The 13,329-nt window shown below is 48.4% G+C and overlaps 1 long non-coding RNA gene across 1 annotated transcript in view; it reads right to left on the bottom strand.

The window, feature by feature from the left end:
* Window positions 1-6,926: 6,926 nt before the first annotated feature.
* LOC134807651 (uncharacterized) overlaps window positions 6,927-13,329 on the bottom strand; it is a 40,309-nt gene continuing 33,906 nt past the window's right edge. The window contains exons 4-5 of the long non-coding RNA XR_010148647.1: window positions 12,822-12,914; window positions 6,927-7,339 (exon numbers count right to left, since the gene is read on the bottom strand). This is a non-coding gene — a long non-coding RNA (uncharacterized LOC134807651). The remainder of the gene's footprint in view (window positions 7,340-12,821; window positions 12,915-13,329) is intronic.

Raw genomic sequence — 13,329 nt, 5'->3', positions numbered from 1 at the left:
CACTACACACATCATACACGTACCATACAATACTATGCACACCTATACACATGCATATGCATATGCACCACACACACACATTATACATCCCCCACACACATTTTCTCCACTTTTCTTGGCTGCTTCCCTGGTCCTCACCATCAAAGGAATTCTTGCAGTAAAGCCTGGAAGGCTCCTCCCAGGAAGCACCCACTTCCTGCAGGAGAGAGACTGTGAGAGCGCGCCAGCCTCCTCCCCAGCCCTACACGCTGCCATTCATCCTCTCAACATACTTGTGAGTGTCCCTGTTGTGCCAAGCACTCTTCCACATCCTTCCAGGAGGTGGGTGAGGGGCACTGATGAAAAAAATGGGCATCAACCTGGAGTCATGAAGCTTGGGGGTTTGGGTGGGACACAGGAATAAGAAATGAACATATCTGTGAACACGATGACCAGGAATTACAGGAGGGAAAGAGCACCAAGGAGCCTGCAGAAAGAGGCCCTGGAGCCCGGAGCTGATGCCAAAGGCTGTCCAGGAGGAGCAAAGGAGCAGCCAGGAAGGCCCTGGGGCACAGCAAGAGTGTCCAGAGTGAAGCCCAGCAACTGGCGAGGGCGGTTCATGCAGTGAGAGAAAGACTCTAAAGGTTTTATCTAGGCCGTATTCTTTCCCCCATTGTGGAGATGGGTTGTGCAGGGGGTGTGGAGGGAGCTAGAAGCTCTGCATGCATGGAAGATTAGTGCTCACAGAGCCCCAGATAGAGGCTGAAATGCCCATGGTGGGTGAGGAAGAAGTTTGGAAGGGGAAGCCAGAGAGGAGACGATGCAGGGCTTGCACTGGAACCAGCTCAGTTGGATGAAAGAAAAAAGTAAAGAAAAACGGAGAGCTTGAGCTTAAGGTCATTTTTCTAACTTTCTGTGTTGAAATAACGTTGGACAGACAGAAAAGTTACAAGGATAGAGTTTCCATACATACTTTTTTCATGTCAAGATCTTGTATCAACACGGCCCATTGGTCAAATCTGAGGAATTATTGTGGGTAAAATACGATTAGCCAAACGGTAGACTTTGTTTGAGTTTCCCTATCTTTCCACTCACTCCCTTTTTCTGTTCCAGGATCCAGACCAGGAGCCTACATTGCACTAACTTGTCAGGACTCCCGTCTCTCCTCCAGCCTGCGACAGCTCCTCCGTCTTCTTTTGTCTTTTCTAACCTTGATACTTTTGACGAGTACTGGCCAGCTGTTTCGCAGGATTTTCCTCTGGCTGAGTTGGCTTGAGATTTTCTCTGATTGGATCACAGTTACTGGTTTTCGGAGGAACAGCACAGAGGTGAACGGTCTCACTTATCACTCCACATCAAAGCAGGCATGACACCCACGTGACTCATTCCTAGGAGGCTGACCTTCACCTTTTGGTCTGGGCGACATCTGCCAGGTTTTTCCACTGTCTAGTGACTATTTTTTTCTTTTCCTTTTTTTATGTTTGTGAAAGTCCTGCCCACACTCAAGGGGCGGGAAATGAAACTACACCCCCTGGTGTAATTTGTGAGGTACATTAAAACCACCCTAGTAATAGGAAATGCTCACATTATGCTTTTGGTCATTGTTATTGAGCTAGTTATGCGGCTTCCTTTTCCCTCTGTGGGAAGATGACATTTTCACCCGTAACACCTTGTCACCCGTACCACCTTGGCAGTCTCAGTGAAGATACCTGCACCCTCTGGGTGAAGGGCTTCTGACTAGTGCCATGGATGCTTGCTCTACAGAGACCAGAGGAGACTCCAGTTAGGGAGAGCGGACTCGCTACGCTCAGGTGCCGCCCCTCTGTCTCCCAGCCTCTCTAAAATGACAAGAAAGGGACAAAAACCTTATTAACTTATAGAGTGAAAGACAGCAGGGATAACCAAGGGTAAAGCATCACAACACATTTTGTAAGTGCCTCATCTGAGCAGATCCTGACCAGGAGTGTCCCCTCTCCTGCCACCCACTGGAAGGTGCAAGCAGATGGAGGTGGACAAAGCCCTGGGCTCATGGCAGGGCCCCTGCAGTATCTGCCTGGAGGACCTCAGGCACCACAGTTCCCTCTCCCATTCTGTATGCCCTGTGGCTACTCTGGACACAGTCCCCATAGGAGGTGGTAGTTGACTGGGGATGCCATAACAAAGTGCCACACACTAGGTGACTTAGAACAATAGCAATGGAGTGTTTTACAGTTCTGGAGGCCAGAAATCCAAGATCCAGGTGTTGGCAGGGCCCCACTCCCTGTGAAGGCACCAGGACTCTCTCTGCCCAAGGCCTCTCTCCTACCTTCTGTTAGTTCCTTGGCTTGTGGCAGCAGAGCTCCAATCCTTACATGGCATTCTCTATGTGTACGAATGCATCTATGCCCAAATTTCCCCTTTACATAAGGATATGAATCATACTGGATTGGGGCCCACCCTAGCAATCCTATCTTAAATAATTACCTTTGTAACAGCCCTATCTCCAGATCTACACACACACTCGGAGGGACTTGGGGGTTAGGACTTCAACCTGTGAATTTTGGAGGGAACGTAATTCAACCTATAACTAGGTGGGACATTTACTTGCTGAAGGAACAGACAGTCCCACTAGGCTGGGAATGGTAGACCCAGAGTGGGCTGGGGGGGAGCTTTGGGGCTAAAAAGACAGATTACACGCAAGCCAGCCTCCTGAACCTGGGACCCTCAGCTCTTCTTCCCACTCTGCTTCCACAGGTCTACCCTGCCCTCACCTGGGGAGAAGTGTGGAGGACTCCTCCGTGGAGAAAGTGAAAAACTCCCAGAGAAAACATTGGCAGGAATTGGCATTGGATGGGTCCTGGCTTGAGACTAGCTCCCATTGCATCAGTCTGCAAGCCCTCTGCTATTTCTACCTCCCCACCCAAACTCCAATCCACACTTACTTTAATGTCCCATTCTGCAATATGAGTGGGCAGCAGAAGGTCACCAGAAGCTGTAGAGAAAGTCTTTACATGAAAGACAGACACTAAGGGGTAAAATCGCAAAGCAGGTATGCAAAAGAAACAAAAATAACCAGGGGGCTAAATAATCGAAAAACAATATTTTATGTTCTCACATATCAAAGATGGTATTGCATCTGTAGAGAAGGAAAAATGTACTAAATAAAATTACTAAGTATTGGTCTAGAGGGTTGGAGAGAATATAGATATTTTTAAATATGAAAATGAGATTTATCTATCAATCATCTATCTACCTATGTCATTTATCTATTTATTAATCCTCTATCTATCTACCATCTACTTATATACATATTCATTCATCACTATCTATCCATCTGTCTTTTTGCCTGAGTACTTTCTTTGAAAACTACTGGATAATGCACTTCAGTAAAATAAGGGAGAAAACTAGATAACATGGAATTCTGGAAACAGAGGACCCAATACAAGAGAGAGATGAGGAAGGCTCAAAAGTCTCTAAGAAAAAAAAAGCTACTGTATTTGAGTACTTGGAAATGTGTTTAGGCATTTAACAGATGTGTTAAAATTTTTAGAAATGTTAGCAAGAAGCACGTGGAAAACTGAGCAAACAAAAGCCCAAGGCAATTTTTAACTCCAGGAAAAACAAACATAGAGTGGTGTGAGAGAGGAGGCATGCTCATAGCAGACCACTGGCCTCAGTGGGGTACGATCAGCACCTCACATTAATAACGTAAACTCTGCCTGTGGGGAGGGGAGGCAAAGAGGTTGGGGTTGGGGTGATGTGAAAGAACTGACTTTGCACCTTTCTTAACAGAAAACCAATAAGATACTCTAAAATATTGAATAATCAAGAAATAGCAGAATAGTATATTACAGAGATATGCAGAAATAGATACCAGGGAAAATATATCTTTAAAAGTTGAAAGTGCTTTCCTCTGTGAAGCAGGGAAGGTTTGGGCACTGGGCCCAACACTTCTTTAACATCAGCTACTTAGAACTCTTTGCTTTCACTGTGTGGACGTACTTTGCTAAATGTAGAAGCATAACTTTACAGCAGAAAAGCGGGGAGAAAAATGTGTACACACAAGCTTGCGGAGGCTCACAAAAAGGGAAAGTCTTTCTGGCAGGATTTTGTGTTGACTTTTTGTGAGCGTGATCAGCCCATGGAGTTTTTCCTGTATGCTCAGAACTGGGAGGAAATCTTCCTGCTCCTTGGAGCCCTACCTCTCCAACTGTCAGCATCATCTTGGAATTATCTTTGTAGCAGGAAGCTTAGGGCACTAACACCTTGCCCTCCTGGTTCCCGAGGTGGGAGGTGGGTGAGTGACAGCTATGCTTCTCCCTGCAGAGGAGGCAGCGCAGGGGTGCTGGGAGCACCTGTCAATGGGTGAGAAAGGAAACGGCGTTTCTCTGATGCTTTTGATTGAGCTGCAGCTCTCTACTATGCTACTTAATTGACAGCAGCTGTTATAAAGCTTTAGCTTCTAGGATAAGGGACAACTTGTAAATTTCAGTGTCTACTGTGAATCTTATGGCTCCATCACTCTTCCTCTCTCCCATCTGCATTTACTCACCAGTGTGTCTATGCCCCACACTTTAATCACCCATCAGCCTTCCTGGAATGGATGTCTTCAAGCCCTCCTGTTTGGTGTTCTCAATCAGGATGTCCTCTGACTGTCCTCCCCACCGAGGACAGACAACATTAGTCAGGACCAGAGGGATTTTATGGAGACATGGGGTCTCCACTTACTAGCCTGCCAACTTCCCCTTCCCAAACTCACTGTGGAAAGTAGGGCCGCTGTAGACCAGTGACACGCAGGGGGTTGGCTTGGGGAGAAAGGGTAAGGAGAGCGTGAATGCCACTGCTGGTTGATTGGAGTGGCTGGACTGGAGATTTGCACCAGAATGAGGGAGTTGTGCAGATGCAGAGCAGATTTTGTGCCTGACATCCACCCAGTTAGAAGACAAAGAATCATGGTGCCGTTTTAGGCAGCAGTGTGATTCGTGGAGATCTTTGTGCTCTTGCTCTTTCAGGGTTTGGGAATTCTGGATCCTAGTCATCTCTTCTTTTCAGAGTAACAGTGGATATATTTTGATTTTACCTAGCTAGTGTTGCAGCAAAGCCTTAGGATAACACTAAATGAAGCATCCTTTAGCCAAAGCAAACAATCCTTTGGATGTCCTTTCGGAGACTACACCACATCAAATGAAGTGAAACCCCAGACCTTTGGAACACTCAACATTTTTCAAATTCAAGCCTATTTTGAAAAATTGATAAAATGAAGCCTTTTAAAAAGACCTCAAGGAAACCATGGAGTTGGTAGCTTCAGCAGATTGTCAAAGATGGACTGCACAAAAAGAGAGATGCTGGAAGGCATAGGAGCTGCCCGGCGGGTAGAGTTCTAGACATGGGTTCCTGGGGGCCTATCCTGGTTGGCAGCATGGGCAGCTTTTTGCCCTCCTAGACCTTCAGGACTTGGAAAAGCAAAGACATCTCTGGGCCAGCTGGAAGCAACTGTATCTGGGTACAGACCAAGCAATGTGGGAGTGCAAGCCACACAACCATCTGGGCAAGAGGAGTCCAAGTCAGGGGACCCAACTTCAAGGAGCCTGCAGTTTGGGACACTTGCTTTAGGAACTGTGGGGCAGCATGAGCCTGGGAGGGATGGCAGGGAATGTTCACACTTCTGGGGCTGGTTTGGGAAAGCCCAACACTCCCACACAGTCTCTTCTCCAACTCATTGGAGGGCTTGGAGTCACATCATTCAGGGCTCAATCAAGAGAGCAAAGCCCCAATAATGGTCATGGAATAAGGGTTTCTTATAGGTACCAGGAATCCCACACTTGGGGCAGAAGATGGGGAAGTGAAGGCATGAAGAGAATGTTGGAGAATTAGGAGAGTCGCCAAGCAGACCTCGTGAACCACTGGCATGGGTGGCCGAGTCAGAGCTTGCAGGGAAATCTGGGAAGCTAGGTGTGCCCAGATGCAGGAGTGAGACCATCAAGCGGTGCTGGTGGAGGAGTCTATGGAGAGCAATTGCCTCTGCAGCTACCACTACTGGGCAATAGATGTTTGTGGGTGGCCTGGAGCTGCCAGGTGGTGGGAAGAACCAGATACAGAGCAAAGGAGTGCAATGACGAGCTGCACCCACCAGCCCCTCCACACCTGTCCACCAGAGACATAAGCTGCCCCACCCTGCTTCCAGACCTTAGGCCACTGTCCATTTTTGGCCAACTCTGTCCCCAGTCCTTGCAGGAAAGGATTCCAGGAGACCAGTTTTCAGCTCAACCAAACTGAGCATAGAACAGCGCGGTCCAGAACCATGGCCCTCCGCAGTAAGGGGCTGATTCTGGCACCCAGCCCAGCTGTCCTCATGAGCCAGGTGGTCTCCATGCTTGTCCTAGATAGTTCTAGACTGACAAAGAGCTTTTGAGTCTCAGCTAAAGGTCCTTTTCACAAAGCAGGCAGGGGCAGACATTCAAATTCCAGCCTCCCAGAAGCTTTCCCAGACTTTTCCACCATGTAGCCCACTATTCCTGAATAACCCTTTGGGTTGTCTCTCTGAAGATTTGAGGCAAAAGTGATAGGTGGTCTTCTCCTATGCATCTCCATGCATTGGGTGACACAGGCACTTCTAGGGTGGTCATGGTGAAAGTGTCAGCAAGGACTCAAAGGCTCTGAAAAGTGGGTCTTCAGACAGAAACCCAATCAAACAAAGCAAGCCACCAGTGCCCTGGCCCAGCCTGTGGAATGCTGTCCAACCTCTTTCACTTAGGAGAGACAGGACAAGCTGTAAGTGTTCATATGCCAGGCTGGAGTATGGGGTCAGGGGTCTTGCTACTTATTAAAGATAGTCTCAGGGGAATGAGGAACAGAGGTTTGCTGTAAACTTCAGCCTTCAGGCCTTACGGGTAATTTGTTATACTGGGGAGGTCAATGGTCTAGCTCCTGCTTTGATCACAAGCAAAGGCTTCCAGATTGTTACTTATACCAGCAGTTGATTTATTACATCCAGGCTTGAAGTGTCAATGGAAATCCAACCTGAGCGGGGGCTGGGGAAGGGAGCAGGGGCTGGGGAAGGGAGCAGGGGCTGGGGAAAAGAGCAGGGGCAGAGGAAGGGAGAAGGGCTGTTTTAGAGTGCAAGTCCACTGCTCAGTCATCCCACAGTTTTGCACAGCCTGGCTGCGATTTCTGCAATATTCCCTCTGAGACACTCAATCTCTGAATATGGTCACGAATTTGCAACATTTGTGATTCATAATAATGAATCACAAATTCATGATGATGTTAATTTATTTGCTGAAACAGTAACGTCTTTTATGTTATTCTTGGTGGAAGCTGATGCCCAGGTGCCTCCCACCTCTGGCCACAAGTTCCTGGTTGCCAAATGGAAAAGGAGACACTGTAGGAAAAAAATAGGGCCAGATATTTACAGCTGGTCACAACACACAGGATATACACACGTATCTGTCTGCTCCCCCTTCCTCCCCTACTGCTGCACAGTCTAGGGGCAGCTGTGTCCCATTGAAGCTATTTTTATACCCACTTCCTGTTCCTGGCAGTCATCCTTTGTGATTTCCTTGTTGTCTGCATTTGTGGAGCCTTAGCCCCTAAAGGGTATGGCACAGAGAGCAGCGGGAAGGACACCGGGCGGAAATCATCACACAGATCCTCCTCCATCTGTCTCAGCACCAGGGTGCTTCCTCTGCCTCTTAGAAACCAGCAGCCACCCTGAGGCTACTACTTTTTCTATGTTATTGACGAAGACCCTGGTTTCACTCTGATAACTTTTGGTACAACTGGTGCATCTTTCTTCAGGTATAGGGCCTGTGGAGTAAGGTCTGATTGGGCAGGTGATGGAGAGCCGGGCATAGATTTGCACTGACCTGCTTCGATGCGTTGTTGACAGTACATCCATCCATTCATTCATTCATTCCATTAGTCTTTCTTGCATGTCTAGTATACTTCAGGACTTTTTGTGGAGGAAAAAGCAGCAAAGCACAGAAACCTAATCCCAGCCCTTAGGCGGTGTGCAGAGAGTTGGTGAGGCCAGCAGTTACAATGCCACTTCGTGAGCATAAGGCTGGGGCCCACAGGAAGCAGAGGCTGCGTGAAGAGAAAGCTGCAGCATCCATGTGTGGACTTAGAGAAGAAGGGACATGAGGGAGGGAGACTATGCTGGGCAGAGGAAATGGCCTCTCCACAGGCCAAGGAGCAGAATATGGCTGAGAATGGAGTATGAGTGGCCGGCCTGGGGAGGAAGAGGCTGTGCTAGGGGCATGTGGAGCTATTAATGTCTGTAATGGCCTGGTGACACGGTAAGGTTCTGTGTTAGAAAAATCCCTCTGCGCACACCATGGAGCATGGACTAGAGAGCGGCAGGTCTGGGGCAAGGCGGCCTAGTGGTAAGCAGGCTGCCGGAGGGGTCCCTGGCATCAGGTGAAACCTGGGCGGGGACAGAGGCCGGGCAATGTGGCGGAGAGATGGCAGCAGGAAGAGGTGCAGGAAGGGGAGAGGACAGAGCTGCAGAGCATGGGGAGAGTGCAGGCATGGGGTGAGAGGGGGCGGGAAGAAAGAGGGGAGTCATCATGAAGCCCAGGCTTCCTGTTTGGGGTGCCTCTACATTTTCTATCATTCTCAGTACCTCTTGAGGGGTTCTAGTCTCCACAAGGCCCTAAAGTCTCACCTGGGTTTCGGGTCTGGAATACCAGTAAAGCCTGCACTGACTCCGAGAGTCTGCCTTGGTTTGTCTGTTTTGTGAGCAAGAGTGCCATCACATGCATGACCCTCCTCTGAGGAGAGGCAGAAAGACCACAGTGCAGGTAAATTCAAATTTTGCCTACGTAGGAGGGAGAATCCTCTGCACAGCGGCTTTTGGCATGACTGCTCTTGGAATTAAAACTTGGGTTGCCTTAAGAAGGAACAGTATGGATTGTATTAAAATGTACTTTTTGGAAGGCAGGTGTGAGTGAAACAGCACCTACTGTATGATTGCCTTGATGTAGCACACACAGGTCGAGTGAATCCTGCTGTTGAAAGTTTGAAGAGCAGTTCCCCTTGGGTTAGTGATGAGAAGGGGCCGTGAGGGGCTTCTGGGAGCTGTAAATGTCCTGTTTCCTCTGGTGCAGGTTTCACATGTGAGGTTAGTTTGTGAAAATTCAGTTATACTTTTCCATATATATGTACACACAGAACACTTCAATACAATTTTTTTCCCACAAGACAACATTGGGAGTCTCTGTGGGAAGACTTGCGTTGCACAGGTGTGTGAGCAGGGGGAACCATCCTGACTGAGGAAGACGGCGTGACCTGCGTGGGTCTGTGGACACAGCAGAGGCCTAGAGCCTGCTGTGCCAGGGGCTGTGCTGGAACAAGGCTCGGGTGGGGTGGCCTGCTCTGGAGCTGGGGGACTGAGCCCCCACCCTGCTTCTCTCCTCTGACCCTCCAGGGGCCTCCAGGCTGCAGAAGTCTTTGTTGACGCAGGATCCAGAGGTTACAGATTCAAGTCTCATAAAAAGAAGTTCAAACAGAGCCATTGCCCATTTCCAAAAAGGCAAAGGAAGTGGCCGTCTCTCTGAAGCAAAGCTTTCCTCCTCTTCCAACAATGCAACCCATAGAGCTTCTCAGGGAACACAGCAAGGAAAGGATTTCTAGCTAGAAATGGTCAAGACTTGATTTAATTACAACTTAGAAATAGCATCTTTCAAGAGAAAAAGTGGTAATCTTCTGGAAAGAATTCATCATTCAGACGCCATTAAGAACATTCATGATTCATGGGAGGTGGTCAAAATATCATAAATATGAGTTTGGAAGAAGCTGATTTCAACCCTCATAAATGACTTTGAGAGGTTCAGGACTTTGAGGGAGGAATTCACTACAGAAGTGGTGGAAATAGCAAGAGAAAGCCTGTAATCCCAGCACATTGGGAGGCTGAGGTGGGAGGATCACCTGAGGCCGGAAGTTCGAGACCAGCCTGACCAACATGGAGAAACCCTGTGTCTACTAAAAACACAAAATTAGCCGGTTGTGGTGGTTCATGCCTGTAATCCCAGCTACTCGGGAGGCTGAGGCAGGAGAATCGCTTGAAACCGGGAGGTGGAAGTTGCCGTGAGCCAAGATGGCGTCATTGTACTCCCGCCTGGGCAACAAGAGCGAAACTCCATCTCAAAAACAAACAAACAAACAAACAAAACCAAAGAGATTGGAGCCTGAAGATGGGACTGAATTGCTACAACCTCATGACCAAACCTGAATGTATGAGAAGTTGCTTCTTATGGCTGAGCAGGATGATGGAGCAGGATGAGGAACTGAAGCTTCTCTGGAGTGGAAGATAAGGTCTTTGGAGATAAATGCAAGGGCACCAAGAGACGGGTGGCAGTAGGGGTGCTGAGTTTATGTGAGACAATGGTGGGAGAAAAGGACTCTGAGGCAGGTTTCCTCTTCCTGAGCGGGTGGGAAAGCCCAGGAAAGGATGGGCCTCTGCCCCCAGTAGGAGGTGAAGAGGGTGGTAGGGATGAATGGGATGGAAATCAAAGGTCCAATGGAATGGGAGTCAAAGGCTTCCTAGAGAGGCTGAAGCATAAATAAGCATCTGGAGGAGCAATGAAGCTTCTGCAAGGAGAACTCCAACTCCATCTCTGGATCCAGGGCTGTGGGCAAGGAACCTGAGCATCTACGGGTCCTGGAGGTAGGTATTGGGTAAGTGGGTCCTCAGGGAACAGCTGATGTGAGATAGGGAAGAGGAGAGAAAGTCCACAAAGGAGAGAAGTGCCTGCAGTATGGAGTAGTTTGCTCATGATGAGGGCAAGCACACATGGGGCTTTGGAGAAGGGAAAGAACATTGCATTCCAAGTAAGGACGTTTCTTTTCTTGCCCATGCTTTGCAGAGCTGTGACAAGCACAGTTGTGAGGCAGATGGTTTTGCCCAAACCTTCTCCTTGATTTCGAGCCATGGCACATTTCTAGTGAGGCAGCACCAACAGAACCCAGGGGTTTGCTCTCTGACCAAGTTGTCCTCAAAACAAAAGAGTAGACTGAGCTGGCCTTAGCACATGCTGGTACAAAATGTTTCTGTTTTGCTAGCAACATGGGTCATTGGCCACCAATGCTTGTGCTTGTGCCAGCTTAAATGCACTTACAGTACTTGTTATTTTTGTTATTTGTTTATTGCCAGAATATCAAAAGACTTTGGTATTCACACAGCATTCGTGTTGGAGATTGAAGGTCACTTTCTGACTGCTGACAAGTGGCCAGGTATGAAGAAGTGTTTCCAAAAAGGGTGTTTTGGGAGGGGGAAATGTTTCTGGTCCTTTCCCTGTGAAACTTGGGATGAATGAATCACATTCCTATTCTCCCCCTTGAGTGGTCCGGGTCTGGCCGTAACCACGTACAGACAGGTGGGGTCCTGCTGTTAGACATAATTTGGTTGGTAATGGATATGCACAGCTCCTTCTTCAATCTCAGAACCTCAGATGACAGATTGAAATGCAGGTGTGCGGACTCAGAGAGAAGGTGATCCTTCTGCAGGCCTCTTTCTGGACAGTGTGTTCTCCTCCATGTAACTTGGCCCCAGGAAGAGGGACCAGGTGAAGGGTGCTCCAGGGCAGCCGGACTCCCACCCAAAATGCTCGTTAGCCCTGCTGTGCTCTGCATTAGTGACTGTATCTTCCCAGCCTTGTCTGTCTCCCTGTCATCACTGGCTGTTTTAGCTCTAAATGCCTCTTGCTTTTTTGCTCCAACCCTTATTGTAAGAAAGCCTTGATTCCTTGAGCATAAGAGGAATAAGACAAATTTGAAGGGAGGGAAGGAGAGGGAGAGGGTGGGGGAAAGTGACAGCAATATGAGGTTGGCTGCTGATGCATGTTTCCGTGAGGTATGTTGGGAATATCTTTCTCCAAACTCCAGATTCAAGGTCATATCACCATGTCATCCGTGGTCAGGAGTTTAGAACCCACAACCTGAACCCTGACTTTGCCAGCTTGCATGTCATGGGGCCGTCCTCTGCTCAGCCCTCCCAGGGGCTCAGCCCACTCTGGGAATACCCCGGCCCCAGCTGCCCTTTTGGCCATGATGACCCTGGACAGCGAGCCCTTCTTTCTTGCATAGGGTGCCAGGCACACTTGTTGGAATCCAGGTGGGGGGTGACTGTTCCCTTCTCCATCTCTCGACATAAATATGGACTGTACCTGATCACACCTGGCAGGAAGGCGTGTGCTTTGAGGTTGGCAGCTGCCCAGTATGGCACAATATTTGTTGTAGGAGACAAGAGACCTGTTGGGTCCAGGTAAAATGTGCATTAACAGGGAGCCTGGTCAGACAATGGCCCCACTTTCAAAGTCTGTTTCTAACTCAAAGGGAGAGTTACAGTCAATAGAAAAGCTTTCACAATGGCCCCTTGCTTTAATGTTGCTTCCTCTACAGTCCTTTGTGAAGTTGGTCAAGGATGCTGGAGGCTGGAGCTGCCTGCATTCTGGCTGTGCTTTGCTTTGTCAGCCCAAGCACTCGGAGAGGTTCTCCGACGAGCACCACTTGTTTGTATAAACTCTGTAGCTGGGAAATGGGAGACAGTTCAGAACTGGAGTGTCAAAGCCAAGAGGAATGGAGAGCCCACTTCAGACACTAGTCGTGGTAGACATTGTGAAGCCAGGAAAGCGAAGTGTTGAGAACACTGCAGGCCATGCAGACTGCATCTTGCCTGCCTAAGATCACATGGACTGGGTAGAACTTGGACTTGAGCCCAGCTCTTCTGAAACCCGGTTGTTGAATTTCCACCTTAGCTCCTATTTCTCTGGTGCTTCGTCGCTTCCCAAGTACATCCACCCAATCATCCCACCTAATCATCAAAGTCACAAAAACCAGCCCAGGATATGCACCCACATTCCTACCTTGGTTGGCAGTGTGTTCTACTCCAAGTCTGTTTCTTCCTATTCCTTGTCTTCAGAGTGACTGAGGGTGTTATAAAATGTCTCCATCTCATACTGGGAATGACAAAGAACATGGGACAGGTCCCTACAATGTTTGGATGATTGATGTGTTCTGTTTCCTTAATTCTTGCTTCCTGGTGGCTCAATGCTATGGCACCACTAACCCTGTTGGATGCCGTAATGCCCAAAGCAATGTGTGTACTGGGAATACGAGTTTAAGAAACAGACGTTCTCTCCATCCCTGGGCATCAGTATCTACACACAGTTTACTAGCCTCTGAATCAGCTTCTCATTTGAACTAGCAGAAAGGCATCCCCTGGATAAATCAACACTGTCAGTGAGCCAGGGAACAATTCTCAATTGACCTACTTTCACTCAGGGTGGAACCCTTATTCCTAAACCTTGAGTTGAGGCTTGTGGATAAAGAAGAATGCACACATGAAACTAACTTTTTATCAGCCTAAAACTG

Source organism: Pan troglodytes, chromosome 11, assembly GCF_028858775.2.
Source record: "Pan troglodytes isolate AG18354 chromosome 11, NHGRI_mPanTro3-v2.0_pri, whole genome shotgun sequence".
In the NCBI taxonomy this organism is placed as follows: domain Eukaryota; kingdom Metazoa; phylum Chordata; class Mammalia; order Primates; family Hominidae; genus Pan; species Pan troglodytes.
Note: the sequence above shows the minus strand (reverse complement) of the source record. Positions and strands in the feature narration are given on the sequence as shown.